General features: G+C 46.2%; 2 protein-coding genes and 1 long non-coding RNA gene across 5 annotated transcripts in view; 1 reads left to right on the top strand and 2 right to left on the bottom strand.

The window, feature by feature from the left end:
• LOC135391325 (uncharacterized) overlaps positions 1 to 17,748 on the top strand; it is a 686,593-nt gene that overhangs the window by 375,023 nt on the left and 293,822 nt on the right. The gene's annotated exons all lie outside the window — the stretch shown is intronic.
• Positions 1 to 17,748, bottom strand: part of LOC135391323 (uncharacterized protein KIAA2013 homolog) — a 149,690-nt gene that overhangs the window by 70,812 nt on the left and 61,130 nt on the right. The window lies entirely within an intron of this gene.
• On the bottom strand, positions 6,592 to 7,517 carry LOC135392804 (uncharacterized). Its single transcript, XR_010422229.1, has 2 exons — positions 6,932 to 7,517; positions 6,592 to 6,874 (listed from the first exon to the last, which is right to left on the bottom strand). It is a non-coding gene; the product is annotated as an uncharacterized LOC135392804 (long non-coding RNA).

The raw sequence follows: 17,748 nt of genomic DNA, 5'->3' as shown, positions 1-17,748 counted from the left end.
GATCGCAAATTTAAAGCCAAGTTCCAAAACAAAATGTCAGGTGTCGCTGCTACCCCCTGACTTCCGTATATAACCCGCTCTCCTTTACCCCACTCGTCTTTCCTCTTTGACTAGTCAGTTTGACTATCAGCTAGCCTCTTGCGCGCGATTTACGGATTTACTTTCGAAAGTTCCTTGTCCTTTGTTAGCTTAACAAGGTAAGTTTGGTTCTGTGTCCCTGGTTCCTCCAACCCAACCTACAGTTTGGTCATAACCGTTGTGCTACGTTCTTGAACTACCCGTGACAGGTTCCCCATTTTCTTCCCGTTTGTGTTTTGCTTTTGTTCATTGTTTGTGGTTGCTTTCTCCACGGGATCACAACTTACATTGACCTGTCTTAGAGCTGAAAGGACCCTCTCTCGGGGTCGGAATATCATTTTTCAGGGCGGGAAGGCCACTTCGAGGCCGAAAGGCTCGACTTCTGGGTCGGAAGACCAATTACGGGGCCAGAAGGCCAATCTCGGGGTTGGAAGACCAATTTACGTGGTTGAAATGTGACGTGCTTGCAGCGGGAGCATTGTCTGAATGAGTGATTTGTTCCACTGTCCTTAGGGCGGTACACAGCATCGATCAGCAGCTCTTGCGCTTAATCTTTCGGGGCCACTTATCCCGCTCTTGTCTTTTCGCAGGTGCGATGTCGTCTCCTTCCCCGCAAAGTTCCCGCCGCGAGCCTGACCTACGTGCCGTGGTCGAGTCGCTCGCAGCAATGGTCGCGTCCCTGGAAGCACGACTTCCACCTCTGCCAGCTCAAGAATTTGTTGTGCCGGTTGTCCCAGGCACAGACCCTCCCGCATCTGTCCCAGGAGTGGCGCCAGCTCAGGCTAGCATTCCCCCCCAGCAGCTCGGAAACGAACAGGATAAGGACTACATGCAGGAGTGGGAATCGCATCCAGCCGACTAGCTAGCTGGCCTGGCTGGCTCAGGTCCACAGGGCCTGTCTCCTGCAACCTCTCAGTTTGTACAGGCCCTTTGGGGACCTGAGGGAAGGGTTGAGCGTTGCCGCAAGGCTTTATCTGACTTCCCTCGCCTCAGGCTCCCCTGGCTCGTGGTGCCGGACATGAACCCTGAACTGAAGGCACTAGCCCGTGAGCTTACCAGTTACCACGGGTCCATTACAAGCCGAGACCAATCCCTGAGGGATGCACAAACAGCCTTGGTGCCAGCATTGGGCCCCTTAGTGGCTCTTTTGGAGGTTTGCTCTGCCACTGGACCAGACCAGACCGGGGTGCCAGGGGAGGCTTTCCTGAACCAACAGCAGGGCCCAGACAGGAGGACGGTCGCCAACCACTTGGCAGCTACCATTTCTCACCTTGGTAGGCTGTTCTCCCGTCTGGTCGTGGAACGCAGGGAGGGCTTCCTCAGCCGCGTTGTTCCTGAGCTCCGCCCACTGGTGTCCTCAGATCTCCAGGAAGAGGGCTCCACCCTGATGTTTGGACAAGGTCTGCTAGAGCAGCTAAGGACCCGCAACAAAGCAGTAAGAGTCTTCCGCGAAGCACGGCAGTCCACCTCCAAACGTCCTTGGGGAAACCAGCCACAAAACGCAGTCGACGGGCTCAGTCTGCACCTGGCACGTCCCGCCGCCCCACCAGCCCTTTTCATGGAGGTCCTTCTCTGGTGGACCACAGGCTCCACGAGGCCCCAGAGGTAAGTCATCCACTTTCACCCTTGCCAGCCGGCAGGCTAGGTTCCTGCTGGAGGGCTTGGCTAAATCTCACACGGGATGCTTGGGTTCTCAAAGCTGTAGCAGGGTACAACCTCGAATTCGCGCGCACTCCCCCGCGGCAGGTTGAGACCTTGCGCTGTCACGCTCAGTTACCCACACCAGCCGGGAGGCTCGTTCTAGAGGAGTTGCTATGCAAAGGAGAAGTGACGGACGAACGGCAGCACACAAGCAAGTGATGTAGTGGGAAAATATTCACTGCTTATTTGTTTAACGAATACGTATGAGATACGCATATAGTACGCCGGATTTAGATAGCAAGTTATGGATTTAGGAAATTGAGCAAGTCAAGTTTAGCGGAATGAAGCAGCCAACGGAAGGCAACGCCTTCCATGACCAACGGATGGCAGCTCCCGCGTGGTCACGCTCTTTTGAGCGAGTCCGACCCCCCTGCGGGAGGAGACAAAGTAAGTGGAAATATTTTATACCTATCGCATTTCTCTCAGATCCTTTTGTTCTTAAAAGTGATTTCTCTCTCTTAGGATCATTTGTATTGGCAGACTGAGAATAAACGACCGTTTGTAACGCGTCAATCGTGCGTTTTTGCACAGTGGCGACACATGTTGCCGTCGGGTTCGAAATACTAGAACAGGGTTGCTGTTGAGGGTGTGAGGACGCCGGACAACTATCGTATTTGATCGGTGAAACTTGGTAATTTAGAATTTTGCGCAAAAAACATGACAGTAACTGGATCGTGCATTATTTCTTCATGCACGGTAACACCGGTAAACAGTGCTGATAAGTATAGATGGGTGCGGGTATACCCGCGGGTACCCGCACAAGTTTGTTGTTTGCGGGTACACATTACCGTGTATCGCGGATTGCGAGTAAGGCGCGGGTAGACCCGCACTCCCTCCGCGGATTACGGGGGTATACCCGCAGTACCCGCAGGCGCAAAGCCAGCCCGTCGGCTTTTCGTGCACGATCTGATTCATATTTGACACAAAATACTTTGCCAATACGTTCTTCGCTTTACTCCAATGTCCAGGTCTTCCATGGCGTGTGATATGATGACAGCTTTATCATTCACTGGTATTGCGTTTTAAGCTTAATCTTCGATACGTTTGCCGCGCTCCGTGTTAGTAAGCTGGCAACTATGTCACCAGTCGCCAGAGCGTCTGTTGCGTTAAGGGCAACCTCCATGGAGCGAATTTTTGCAACGAAGTTCGCGCGGCAGACTGCCACGCGCGTTTCGTCGCCAGTTGTTCGCCGGCACCGGCTCCATGGAGCGAAAAACCAGCGGACGGCGTCGGGAAGTCATGCTGTAATGTCACCGTTGCCAGGATATAAGGTGAAAGCTTAGTGAAATCAGTTGCTCGAAAAAGTGCATTTAATATCACAAATTTTGCAACTAAATCCAACAACTGTCTGAAAAGATGCGCGCAGTAACGTACCGAAAGGCATATTCACTACTGCGAAAGGAAAACATGTTTCTTGGCTGAGAATGCCTCACGTTCTAACGATGCAGTTGGCGAAACAGCGAGCAGACGACAGCATCCAGTTGCAAGAAGAGGACGATGACGAGGATTCACGAGAGCAGACGACCACGTGCAGGCGATCTGGCGTAGATTCGTAGCGGAAGAGCACTTTGATTGGTTCATCTGCAGTTGACGCTTCCGGAATCGCGGACGCTGGGCGAAAATATCTGGCATGGGCAGATCGGCGGCGGACGCTCACATTTTTGACGCGTCGCCCAGGGCGTCCGACGCTAAGCGAAGTTCGCAGCTTTTTCGCTGTACATTCGCTCCATGGAGGTTGCCCTTTAGGAAGGTGACGCGTTGTAAAAGCGGCTCTCGAACGGAAAGTAAATCATTTCATGCTGTGGCGTGCATAACTGAACGCGACCGTACATGCGACTTTGCATCTGCCTGTTTGTGCATCGACAAAATGGATGTAGTCGAAAGCAAAGTGAAGAGTGGTGAGTACGCCCTCAAAAGCGAAACGAAACTACGCTCGCCGATGTGGGAAAGGTTCTGCCACATCGTTGACTCTGCAGGCAAGGAAACCGCTGGCTATTTGGCTTGCAGACATTGTAAGTCGGTGCAGCAGTACCATGGAAGGACGCATGATACCTCCAAGTTTTTGAAGCACACGTGCTCGACGGACAAGGAAAGCATCATCCAGTTTCTACCGAAGAAGGAGACAGCTGTCGCGATACCGGAAAAGGTAAAGTCTGAAACTGTAAACGGTGCTGTCAAACACATTGATGTTGCTTCTTTATAAAGAAAAAGGTTTTTCTATGGAAAAGGGTCGCACTCCGAAAATGGCGCCCAAGAGGGGCTAGAAGTCGGGACAATGGGTCGCCCCCATTCACATGTAGAAAGTGTGGCGGACAATGCTTCGAAGCGGGTTCGCATTCTGAAAACAGCTGGTCAGCGGGGGGTTAGAGGAGTGGAACGGCTGGTGGTTAGCAAAAACGGACCATGCTCGCCTGCGGACAATGTCAAAAGGGTAAGGGGACTGGAGGACAATGTTTCCAATCGTGAACGGGATCGCATTCCAAAAAATGTGGTCAGTGGGGGGTTAAAAGTGTGCATCAGCATCCAAGCTGGTTAGAAGTCGAACAATGGGTCGCCTTTCACTTGTAGAAAGTGTGGTGGACAATGCTTCGAATCGACCATCGCATTCCGAAATACAGGTGGCCCAGGTAGGGTTGGGTTGTGAGGGCGATGTCAAAAGGTAAAGGGGGATTGGAAGAAAAAAAGTGTCTTTTTGCTCGGGTAAGATGCTAACAAATAAAGCTATGAGGAAAGCATTGTACCTTTTCATTTGCAAAGATGTCGCAGGTCAACGTTGTACACGCACAGGTCCCAGCTGGCTTTGAAGGGTGAGTGTGAGTTATTCAACATACCTCCTACCCAAGTTTCAATAGAATCATGCGAGGCGCAAGTTTATTATCCTGTTTCTACAATCAGCGGAGGAGAATCGACGATCGAATGGAACATAACAAATCTCTCAGACTTGTATCTCGATTTATCATCTCTGTATTTTAATATAACTATGCAGATATTGAGGTCGGACGGGAGTGAACCAATTACCTGAAGAGCAGACGGTATCACTGAGGACACTGTATTCCCAGTCAACAACTTGGGTGCCGCTTTATTTAAATATATAACCATTCACTTGAATCAACGTCTTACAAGCAGCAACTGTTTGAACTCCTATCGATGTATGATTGATACCCTACTTCATACGAATACTCATCTGCAGAAGACTTTAGATGATTGTGCAATGTATACATATGACACAGGAGAGCATGCAGCAAATGATCCAGTCGCACGGGATGCAAAGTTGCGCGTAGCTAGGACAAGTGGAGGGAAACTATTTGAAATTGTCATGAAAGTTAATACCGACCTCACAAACCAAGGGAGGCTTTTGTTACCTGGTGTGGGGGTTCGAGTGACTGCTCTACATAATACGGATAGCTTTAGATTGCTAACTGGCACCAATGAAACTCATAAGCATCAATTGAAAATCCACAGCGCGGCACTTGTAGCACGCAAAGTCAAAGTTAGCAACTCAAGTTTTGTTGCACACCAGAAAGCCCTTAGATCATCCCCGGCATGTTACATCATGCGTGGACTAGAAAGCAAAGTCCGCTCGCTTTCGCCGGGCCTTCATGGTGCAATCTTTGAAAACTTATTCCCTGATAGAATTCCTGATCAACTTACTGTATGTCTAGTTCGCACCGAGGCTTATCAGGGTGATTACAAATCGAGCCCCTTTTGTTTCGAACATTTTAATGTTAGTTCTGTAACACTATCAGTTGATGGACACAGGAGGCAACTATCCTATGACTGGGAAAATGATCTGGCTAGAGCAAGCTACTACGAATTCTTGTATCAACTGAATGAAAAACATGTCGAGTTGAGTTACGAAAAATATAAAAAAAATTCCTTTATCATGCATTGGAACTTGAGTGCTGACGAAAGTTTTGGTTCCTACTTTAATCCATTGCGCAAGGGCAATTGCAGGATTGAAATGAAGTTTGCTAAGCCATTACCTTGTGCAGTGTCGGTTATACTTATTAGTGAACCACCCAAGATTTTATCAGTTGATGGTGATCTTGTTGTTCGAGTGGACTAAGTATGAATGTGTTTAATCTAGAATTATTGTTTTCTCTGAACCATGAAACTTTGAATATGTATCGCGGGACCTTCGCAATTGATATAGTACCAAGTTTAACGACAGAAGGGTTTATAGTTATCAATACACACCCCCACGACGGTCCCGGAGAACACTGGCTATTGTACATGAGAGACAGGAATGACAAGTACATCTATGTGGACAGCTTTGGTCTACCACCGATTGAAGAAGAGCTGCTATATCTACCTGTTGATCAGTATTGCGAGAAATGCATTCAAAGCATTTACAGCTCACACTGTGGACTTTTTGTTTCTTTGCTTCCCGCCTTTGTAAGAATTACCAACTCAAGAGCATTGTGTCCTTATTTGACAATAACCTTGTACACAATGACCTCAAGATAATAAAAATGATTGAAGAGGAATACCTCATTTGAAGAAAAATGTCTCATTTTATTTCTTCAATGTACAGACCTCTTTAAGGTAGTCCTCCAGACTCGACACCTTGCGACAACCATCTTTCTTGCGACGCACGATGTATTCCGAGTGTTGGATGTAAAAGTTTAGAATTATTGGTCGCTTGAGTCCAGCATTAAGTATGGTTGGAGAGATATTGTCACCCTGACCATACCGTCGCAACAAGTCACACTTGATGGCGACGAAGCGTTGGAGCCTCCGACTAACCTTTCCTCGTTTCGTCCGCATCGGAAACGGGAGAATTTGCATAATGAGACGAAAATCAGCCTCTGGCCCGTTGCAGTTCAGATAGGAGTTTAATTTCATCAAATCCTTGTACATCAGCCATTGTACCGTCAAAGCAAATTGTTCACTGGGCTTCATGGTTGATCCGAGCTTGGATGGCAACCGAGATAAGGTCGGATGTTATTGTCTAGCCAATGAGATGGATTCGATGACCACAATCCACCACAACGACAGCGTCGCAGATGCTCATCATATTGTATAAAGAAAGTTCTGGGTGGTGGCTTCAATGTCTTCACAAGAGGAAGATCCCCCGTCAGGAGACAATCAGAATCTTAACAAAGAATCACATTTTTAGAGAGGGAAAAACAGGAAAACTTTCTATACATACAATCGTCCTCGGAGACCGCGTAGCACTTCTGCGCTTCCATCGTCGACTGTGAGGAGGATATTGAAAAGGAATCCGATGGAGAGGATGTGCATACTTTCCCTATTGGTTGCGTTTTTCCTTAGTTTGCAATTGGTTGTTTACTACAAAGACTTTTTGCTACATGTGGATTTCTCCAGCCCACCATCTTGTTGCTAAAAGTCGTTTATACAAAGTAGGAGAGGATGTGATATGATAATGAGGATGCGTCAGCTTTAAAAAACGAAGATTTGGTTCCTAGAGCATCACACTTCGAAGCAACATGTCCAACGATGGTGGTAAGTTTTGATGGTTTTTACCTTAAAGTTAGGTTTCTTATGAAAGTTGTCTTTCTCAGTTTTCTCGAGTTTTGAAGATGATGATGATAGTGGTGAGTTTTGGTGGTTTTTCTCATTAAGTTCATTTTCTTAAGAATATTATCTTTCTCAGTATTCACATCGAGCCCTGTGTTTTACTTTAAGGAACCTTACTTACTGTACCTTAAGGAACCTTACTTACTTACCTTACCTTACTTTACTGTAAGGAAATGGTGAATATGGAAAGCGAGAAGTATCTAAAGTTCCATTCTTTTCAGCGCCTGAGTCGCCACCACCAAGCTGTATGTATTAGCGACATTTCATAGATTTCATGTTAATATATGAGTTTCATTTCAGATGAATCAGTTTGTGTGGTAGTGAATGAAAGTATGTACCAGCATATGACTTTGATTAGTTGATCTTAATAGCAAATATCTTTTTAGATAATCACAGGGTACCACCACCAGACAGTGAGTATAGTTATAGATCCTGTTTCCATGTTTGATCTTAATTGCAAATATCTTTTAGACGATCACCGGGTACCACCACCAGACAGTGAGTATAGTTATAGGTCTTGTTACCATGCTTGATATTAATAGTTGTTGTCTTTGTTTTCAGACTACCCGGGCCCCCCTATGCAGTGTATGTACTAGTGAACATTCTCTTTCAGGATATAGTGTTCCAATGGCATATCATTTTATGTAGATGATGATATTCATAGTTGTTGTCTTTGTTTTCAGACTACCCTGGCCCCCCTATGCAGTGTATGTATTAGTGAACATTCTCTTTGAGGATATAGTGTTCCAATGACATATCATTTTATGTAGATGATGATATTAATAGTTGTTGTATTTGTTTTTTCAGATTATCCTGGCCCCCCTATGCAGCGTATGTATAAGTGAATGCTCTCTTTCAGGATATAGAGTTCCAGTGGCATATCGTTTTTATGTAGCCGATATTAATAGTTGTTGTATTTGTTTTCAGATTACCCTGGCCCCCCTATGCATCGTACGTATATGTGAATGTTCTCTTTCAGGATATAGAGTTCCAGTGTCATATCGTTTTTATGTAGCCAATATTAATAGTTGTTGTATTTGTTTTTCAGATTACCCTGGCCCCCCTATACATGGTACGTATATGTGAATGTTCTCTTTCAGGATATAGAGTTCCAATGGCATATCATTTTATGTAGACGATATTAATGGTTGTTGTATTTGTTTTTCAGATTACCCTGGCCCCCCTATGCAGTGTATGTATAAGTGAATGGAAGTGTGGATGTTGTTCTTAATATTTAGGTTCTCTTTCAGATCATTGCTGCTACTGCTGCAGTGAGTCATCTGGTTGGGTAAGCAATGTGGCGAATGCTGATTATATGTTATCTTTCAGATCCGGACGCCATTAGGGGCGCTATTCAAGAAAGTTTATTGCAATCATTAATTGATTTACTAAATATGCAATAAAAATATTTTCTGTTGTAGAAAATGTGTACTGTCTTGTATGTTTCTTCTGTTTCAGGTGTGAAGGTTTTTCCGCTGGGGTTTTCTCCTTCACGCAGATTGGCAACACAAATGGCAATCCCCAGCACCATTGGCTTTAATTGGCATTAATAAAATATTTTTCACTTGTACAAATGTGTATGTCTATTGCTTGCATGTCTTCAGGAGGAAAGTATGCTATGTTATGTGCGGTAGGAGAACTCCCCGCTCGGGGATGTATTAAAAGATGTGGAAAGGGAATAAGATGTATTTTGCATGTTCATGCATGTTCAAACCCTAGAAGGAAACCCCTCTCTACGCGCGGCCGCGAAACGTGCGGGGCGGTCTTGGCTCGCGCTCCTCTTTGGGCGGAAAGTATCCTGCTCCAAATATCCTCCGATATCAGACGAGGAGGGTAGCGATGGTCGAATCTATCCACCTATTTCGCGGGATGCAGCTAATCTCCTTGTCACTCTACTACTTCGAGATTTGAGGTCTTCATTCCTGGAACGGATACAGGGAATGAACCAAGTGAGGCATTTTCAGGAAGAAGAAGACCATGGACTACTTTTCGCAGTAAATGAACGACGCCTTTGAAGTCATGGCAGAGAAGGCAAATATTCGCGTGCTCAAACGAAAAGTTTCACGCCCACTGAAATGAAGTTTACTGGGGCTTCCACTCCGTCTTGGATACCCTCACATCAGGTACTTCTGGAAGCGGGGCACCGCTGTCCCTATCATTCGGGACAACATCAGCAGAGAGAGAGATACTTCTCCATGAGGGACAGTGTTACCTTGGTCGACGAAGACCAGGTGAGTGATGAAGACAAAAAGAAGGACAAGTAGTGGTGGTACCGTACTGTCATCATGACAACAGAAACATGTCATAGCATACCACGTTTCAGAGTATCCTGCAGTGACGAGCAGAATCCAGTTGGCTGAACCAGATGATGTCATGTACGATTTTATCCTCAATTTAGGAAAGGACACCTTCCACGACCATGGACTAGGTGTGCCTAGGAATTCTGTGGTGGACCCCTGTCGTACAGTGCCAAGGGTGTCCAAGATATACTTTCACAGGTGATTTACATTCGTCCCCTTTCTCCAAGCACTTCTGCCGAGAAATATTTTTGGCACAAGAACGACTATAAAATCAATACTTCCGAAGAACGTCCATTTGTGCAGCGACAAAGAGCTACAAAAGCAATGCAACGCAATGCAGCAGTTCGTAAGGAGTGATGAGAAAATGGCTCTAGTAAGCTGGTGTGACAACAAGCCGGTCCTCCTTGTATCAGCATCATCTGGTATCCATCCAGTGGATCTGTGTAAGCGTTGGTCAAAAAAAGAAAGGGAGCACATTGACGTCGAGAGGCCATTTGTACTTTGTGACCATAACGCTAATATGGGAAGGGTTGACTTGTGCGACAGAATGCCCTCGTACTATGCGGCGAGAGCAAATCAAAAAGGTGGACACTGCAAGTGCTAATGCACCTCTTGGATCTGGCACGTGTTAATTCGTGGCTCCAGTACAAAATTCAAGCGCTACTGGATGGCATGACCCAGACGAAAAATAACTGAGTACATAGATTTCAAGTTCAAAATTGCACACTCATTGCTATCTACCAGCACTGTGTGGCAGACACAACAAGGTGAAGAAGAGGAATCTTCTTTCACCTGCACGGGTCTCGCAAAAAACATTCTCTCGCAGTTCACCAACCATTGTGGTCGCTTGTTATTTAGCTCCACAATTCGTGACCTGAACGTGATCCCCCAGTTTGCTGCATACCGTGCTCAACCACCCCGAACAACCAACTCCTCCTCTTCAGGCCCACTCCACGCCGGCACACCACACAGGTCCACAGCACTGACTTGAAGCTTCCTGGTTTCTGGCTTAACGATTCCTCTCTATTTGGTTTGTCCTTGTTGAAGCTGAGTTCACAAAACGACACATCACAAGTCAACAGACTAAGTACTATACCATGTCCTCACATCTCTGTCCTCAAAAGTCATGGCTCAAGTTCGTGATATCGTTACATGAAGACGAGTGGATGTTTTTCCTGAGCGCGTGCCACCGTCCCTTCGGCTCGCTCTCTGTTCCACTGGGTTTCTCTCTGGACATTAAAGACACAGTCTTAGCGCCAGTCAGTCTACTCGCGTCATTTTGGTGGAGGTCCGGGCTTGCTTCCCCTCAGACACCCCTACAAGACCATCTACAAGACCTTCGTGTACTATTGCTACGCCTCTGGCCCCAACGCTGCTGTGATGGTCGTCGACGCCCCAGCCCGCCCAGATGACGCGACAGACCAGACAACGATGAGACGAGACCAGACGATCCCCAGCCCCTTAGATAAACGACATCCACGACAACAGCATGGCAAGCGGACCGGAGGCACCGGGCTACTGCGAGCAGCACAGCGTCACCTCATCTTTCGTCCACTGACATCCACATCTACCTCCACGAACAATCCGGAACTCATCATCTCCCTCATCGCTCATCAACACTGACCATCGTGCCCAGGAGGTCACGACTTCGGGAGGGGGGGGGGGATTGTGACGACGATAACGAGGACTCATGCCACGCGACTCATGTCTCATGCATTCTCATTCTGTTAATTAAATCATTGCCATCGCCACGCTGTGCTGCCCGTATCAATACTGTCATCCACCCAGCCGGAAACCCTTATGACTTCTTGAAGGACCAACTCATCAAGCACCTTTCAGAGTCACAACAACAGCGTCTGCGGCAATTGCTCACGACCGAAGAAATCGGAGATCGCACGCCAATGCAATAGACGAGTTCAGAAAATCCCAGAATGCTGAGCGTCGCTTTGAACTGTGTGAGTTTACTAATACGAACGAAACGGGTGGCCTCCAAACCGTTCCGATTTCTCCTTGTCCTACCTGTCCGTTGTCCACAGCGTCTCAAGGTCAGCGAAAGCGTAATGTAAAAGATCATTCTTCGTTAACCTGCTCAGCAGCGTATGTATCAATTACTCGGAGGTAAATTGTCGGCACTGGACGAATCCATTCTCCGGGAACTTTTCCTTCAACGTCTCCCTCCGACAGTCCGCATGATTACCTATTAAACTGCCCTGAAACGAAGAAATACAAAGAAAAAATACAAGACATCATAAAGAAACAACTGACCACTGAATACCTTCCAAATATCCTACAAAACCAGAACACGATGACCGTGTTACAAGAAATTATGATTTATCTTGGTGACGTATACAGGTGAAGAATCGACGCTGCGGCCTCAATCGGCTCGGACCTATGGGGGAAAGGCCGAGGGCTCCGATTGTTAACAAGGCCAGGATACACTGCCTACTGGAAATTAAGAAATTGGAAAGTTCAAAGACAGCTACAGACAGGAAGCAAATTCTGTCTAAAACATCCATCCCCTTCCCCCCAGGGATGGTAGATACTCCAGCTACGTCAAGGCAGAAAACAATACCCAAGACATCACATCTTTAGCGAGCAGCAAAATATCCCACCTGAACTTGAAAACAGGGCATACAAAATAAGTAAAAAATAGTTAAAAGACTGCGATTTGAACAGAGATCATGGGAAGACTGTGTGAAAAGAAATCAGAAAATACAATTAAGGAAAAAAAATATATATATATATAATATAAAAATAAGAAAGTAATGAAATAGAAACAAAACAAAAAAAATACAAAGAAAACATCCAGAAAACGGTGTGTGAGTTTATAAAAAAAAAAAAAAAGACAAGAATAATAATAAGAAAGAAAAAGAAGAGAAATAAGATTTTTGGAATCAAAGGATGAACAGACGAAAAAAAAAATATAGATACATATAAATAAAATTGATTCTATCCAACACACAAAAGAAAAAATAAAATGGGAGGGAAAAAGAAAGAAAAGGAAAAGAAACCAAAATGAAGAAAAAAGAAAAAGAAAAAAAAAATTCAACACCAAGACGACTATCAATATTAATAAATGTTTAAGCTTTACAGAAAATCAAAAACCAAGCAGGATGCGTGCAAGGCAAGAAGCTGGAAGCAGAAAAGAACATGGAAACAACAACAAGAAAGAGAAAACGACAATGAAGACCAAGACTGCAAGTAAACAACCAAACAGCTAAAATTATATACTCAGCCAGTATCATACTGGAAATGTACGAACAACAAACAGCTAAGATTATATAATAGCTGATATGTTATAACCTTTTTATATACAATTTATGTCCTTGAAAGTTTCAAGTGACCAATAAATCCGCTGTAGGCCTTGTACGTTCCCTTGCTGTGGTTTGGCTGATGGCGAACAGGACACACTCACCCTTTTTTTTTTTTTTATCAATTCCCTGTAATACTTTGTGGAACAGGGATTGATCTACTTTCTTATTTCCTCTAAACACTTTACTATCATTCATTTACTCCTTCCTCTTTAACATTTATCAAATTCCCCCCCCCCCCCCCCCCCCGCATGATCCTCTCCGCGTCAGCTACTGTTCCAGTCGGAGAACAATCGGAACTAGGGGACAGAATTATGGAAGCCACTCGTCCTTTCGTTAATGCCCCTCCGGTTGCTTCGCTGCACATCCTTGCACCCTCGTCTACCACTTCTGTCAGTTGTTCCAACTGTCACGCTTTGCGGGATGAAATCCACCGTCTCGCTTCTGCGGTATCGCACCTCTCGGCACCCCTATGTTGTCAAGACACTGTTCTGCCTGCACTTCGCCAACAGCGTGAAGTTGCATATCTTCCCACGAACTAGCTGCGGGAACAGCATGGTGACAGTAGCATTTGAAGACTAGCCCCCGCCCAAGAAACGGGTTGTGCCCTCGCCACCGGTTGTATGCAGAAAAGCCAAGGCCAATCGTATGCCAGAATTTGTGCCTCTGCACAGCTTGTTACGATTGGGCCTCTTTCCTCGCAATGCCACCCAGACACAGCCAGCATAACCTCATCGGCTCGGGGTGGAATCGTACAACTTGAGTGATGAACAGGATGAGGCCGGAGTTCACACGAGAATTGCTTGAACATGCTTAAACGGGAGGACATAAACTATGAATTGTATCTTTGTGTTTTTCTTGTTCTTCTGTATATAAGCGAGATACTGTGGGACCTCGCGCCTTTTGTTTGTCCACGCTATGTAGAATAAACATTCTTCTACAATTGGACCGGGCCCTGAACTGACTCACACGAGAATTGCAACAAGTTCTGCACGCTGCAGAAACAAGAATTGTGAAAAAATGAAGCCGTATATGGCATTCTAAACGTAACATTTCTTGTGTGTCGCAGCTGACAGGCAGTGTTTTGCCGAATTTCACTCTTCTAATCCTTTTGCATAACGTGTCTGCCCACTTGGAGTTTGTTGTACAGTTGTAAGGAGTGCCAGAAAAAATTTTATGCTTGTGATTTATGGTTCAAGTCTGTGTACAGATGTGCCTGTGTATCGAATTTTTTGTGCATAGAGACCCAATGGCAACAGATGTTGCCATTTGAGTACACACTGCTTGCTCAAGGGCCAGTGTACCTGAATTTTTTTTTTTTTTTTTTTTTACATTTCTATACCACCAAAGAGCAAGAAAATTCAGGTGATGCTTCAACATATAATAAACTGATGTCTCAGGTCTGTAGAGGGTAACTCGTTCAGCAGATCCCTGAGTAGTTGTTGCTGGCGGCGCTTCATCTAGTGTTGCGGTAAGGTAACGTAGGACTGCCAGCTTAGCCGTAGTTAAGGCTTCGAGCACCTGTCGCAGTCCTCTGCCTCAGCCTCCATCTCAGTGCTGTCGATGATGGCTGCGGTTCATGACTTCCCGGTTCATGTCTTCAAGGACCGAAGCTTTCATTGTTCTATTACTAAACTTCCTATTCTTATCTCTATGGAGCAGATCATTGAAGTAGTACACATTTACTCGAATCTAACACATACCTTTTGTTCGTTTTTGTTTTTCTTGAAAATAAAAGGTGCGAGTTAGAATCGGGAACAATTGCCACAGATGGCGCGGAGGTTGACGACGCGCAGGCGCAATGCCCCCACTATGGTCACGATCCCGTGGTGAAAAGTTAAACCACACAACCGGTTTAGTGTTGCCAATTTAGCTACTTTTGGAGGCAAGCAGCTACAAAAATTTGCATCCAGTTCCAAGTAGCCAACTTGGCTCTTTTCTCAGTATCTAGCTCAAAATGTAGCTATTTTTCTGCAATTTAGCTACTTTTACGGGCTTTGAGAATGATTTTGTGGAGGCACGTCAAATCAGGGCTTCATCGTCGTTAGCAGGCAGAAGTATTCACGCTGGTTTCGGTTTGGACACACCTGTCATCATCTGGTGGCAATGGAGGAAGTATACGTGCGCAAGGTGCAGGGCGCACTGCGTGCCAAACCTGCGAGACGGCAAAAATGACGTGAATGGGAAAAATGGAGGAAAGGGGGCGTTGCCCTCCCCATCGCAGAAGCAAAGCTCTCTCCTTGAGAGAGATTCTTCCTCCAAGTGAGTTCGTGTGTCCACTATAATAATAATAATGGTGCCGTGATGCTACACGTAAGGTTTGTCTGCTTAGTGTGGCGACATGCTGCAAGTGCCGCAGGTTAGGACTGCGAATAATTTCGATCACCTGGGGTTCTTTTGATGAGCGCCGGAAACCTCCGACGCACGGTACTGGAAGCAATGTTTGCCTCTCCCACATTGCTGCCGTCTTCGGCCGAGATTGAACCTGTAATTTTGAGCTCAGCAAGCCAGCATGTTACCGACTGAGCTGCTCCGGGACTGGAGGGCAAGTGTGTCCGCTAAGACCGTTTGCTGTTCGTCCTTTCCGCTTCTCGACCGTAACCAATCTGATCCATCTGCACAACTGGCGCCGCTGTTTGAATTGCCCCTTCCACCTTCTCATTTTCGTTACCGAGCATCTTCTTTGGACTTGTTCTTGTTCCTTGCCAGTGAACTATGCTTAGCATAGTTGCAACAGAATTTCAGAATCGAAAATAAATGGTTTGTAAACGTGACTGGCCCTGAACTATGGCAGACAAAAAAAAAGACATACAAACAGACCTTCAGGGATTCCCGGCATAAGGAAGATAAGAAGATAAGTACAAGCCGTGGTTGATGCCGATGTCAGGGGACCCTTTCGATGTCAGGCTACACTGTGCTATGAATAGTGTGCACCACTTGGGGGAGGCATGCAGAGGGGTCTTTGACGTCAACAAAGTCGCTTCGAAAATCTGGATGCATCGCAGAAAATGCACCAATGTAATCAAGAATGTCCTTGGACCACACTTTGCGTCGTCGTTGCGTAACGATATTGGTGAGCAGAAATACAGCGTGCTAATAGAAGAGTCCACCGACATCAGTGTGGTCATAGTGCTGGGAGTTGTAACAAGATATTTTTCCTCGTCAAACTCCGGGATTGTATCGACATTTCTAGCCCTGCAACAGTTAAAGCAATGTAATGCCGAAGGCATCGCATCAGCGCTCATTGATGGACTTCGAGCTAAGGCGTTAAACCACGTGAACCTTTTGGCGTCGGTGTGAACAACGCAAGTGTCATGACAAGGGTAAACAGCGGCATCTACGTCAGGCTTCGACGAGATCGCCCTCGTCTCATTATGGTGCGGTGTGTATGCCACTCGGTGTAGCTCGCCGTTTCTGATGCCTCCTCCTGCCTGCCCCGAAACGTTGAATTTCTTGTTCGAGAAACGTATCGGTGGTTCTCGCATTCCGCGGCAAGACGGAGTACAGAGATTTGTATGGTGAACTGAACGACGGCGAGACTCCGCTAACAATACTTCAAGCTTGTGACACCCGCTGGTTGCCCATTTATACAGCAGTGATTCTTGCCCAGTGGGACAGGTCTTCCATAAGGCACAGACAGATAAGAACTGCTATACAGCATTGGTGCTTGCGGAGATGTTCAAAGACTCAACTAACAGGTGGTACCTGTCACTGCTTGAGTGGGTATAGGCTGAAGCGCATCGGGTCAACATGTCCTATCAAGCAGAACAACAGGATCCAACTAAACTTCAGAGATTTGGTGGGTCTCGTAAGGTCAATGGCGTCAGGGCATTGCTGCCAACATAACACGACATCTTCACCGTGAACATCAAAAGAGCACCAGGACCCCAGTCCTTACTTTGGATACCAGTTCGAAACAGCAGTGGAGAGTGCACATTTATCAGTGGAAAATGTGAAGGATCTTTGCCTCCGGGGCCGACGCTTCATTTTTGAACTTTTCAATCAACTCTACCAATGACTGCGTGAAAATATTCAGCAGCTGCAAAAGGTGTTGGTTCCTTCTGTGGATAATGCGTTGAAGAGGGTACAGGAGCCCATTACTGAGCTAGCATCCCAATTTCTTCCTGACAAGGACGCGTCTTCCTGTGAAGCTCAGTGGAGGGACATGCACCATATTAAAGGTCAGCTCCGGGGAAAATTCGGTGTGACAGATCACAACAAAAACGAGCAGGCACAAAGGTTGGTGCCTCCTGAGTGTACCTCCTAAATAGTTTTGCCAAATACACTGTATTTACGGAGAAATCGATTTTTTGCTTCGCCGCCCTATCGTCCGCACAAACCACTGACGTCACGGTCAGCTTTGGCTCTTCTTGGCTTGCTTACTTGCTCGCAGTTTCGCAATTGGCAGCAATCGGCAGGCTGCTTCCTATCCTGCTCCTGCTGGCTTTCGCCTTCTTCATAGGCCTCGTTACTTCGTGATAATCTTGGACACACGGGAATCAAAACCAAGAGTCGCGCGTACGAGTCACAGCGAACGAGTACGGCTTTGCCTTTGATAGGTCTATTTCGCTAGGCATCGGTTGTCACTGTTCTCACAGCTTGTCAGTGCATACACGCCAGCACAAGTTGTGCGAAATGAAGTGCTGTGCACCTCGGTGTACCAACAAGTGTGAAGACAACAAACAGGTTTCGTACAACAGACTCTTTGTGGATTCTGTCGTACAGAACCAGTAGTTGCGTGCGATGAACTTCGAAAACTGGACACCGCGGAAGAACAGTCGAGTGTGCTCGAAACATTTTGGCATGGAGTGTTACGA

This window comes from Ornithodoros turicata, chromosome 4 (assembly GCF_037126465.1).
Source record: "Ornithodoros turicata isolate Travis chromosome 4, ASM3712646v1, whole genome shotgun sequence".
Classification (NCBI taxonomy): domain Eukaryota; kingdom Metazoa; phylum Arthropoda; class Arachnida; order Ixodida; family Argasidae; genus Ornithodoros; species Ornithodoros turicata.
The sequence above is the reverse complement of the archived record's forward strand: the minus strand, read 5'-3'. Positions and strand labels throughout refer to the sequence as shown.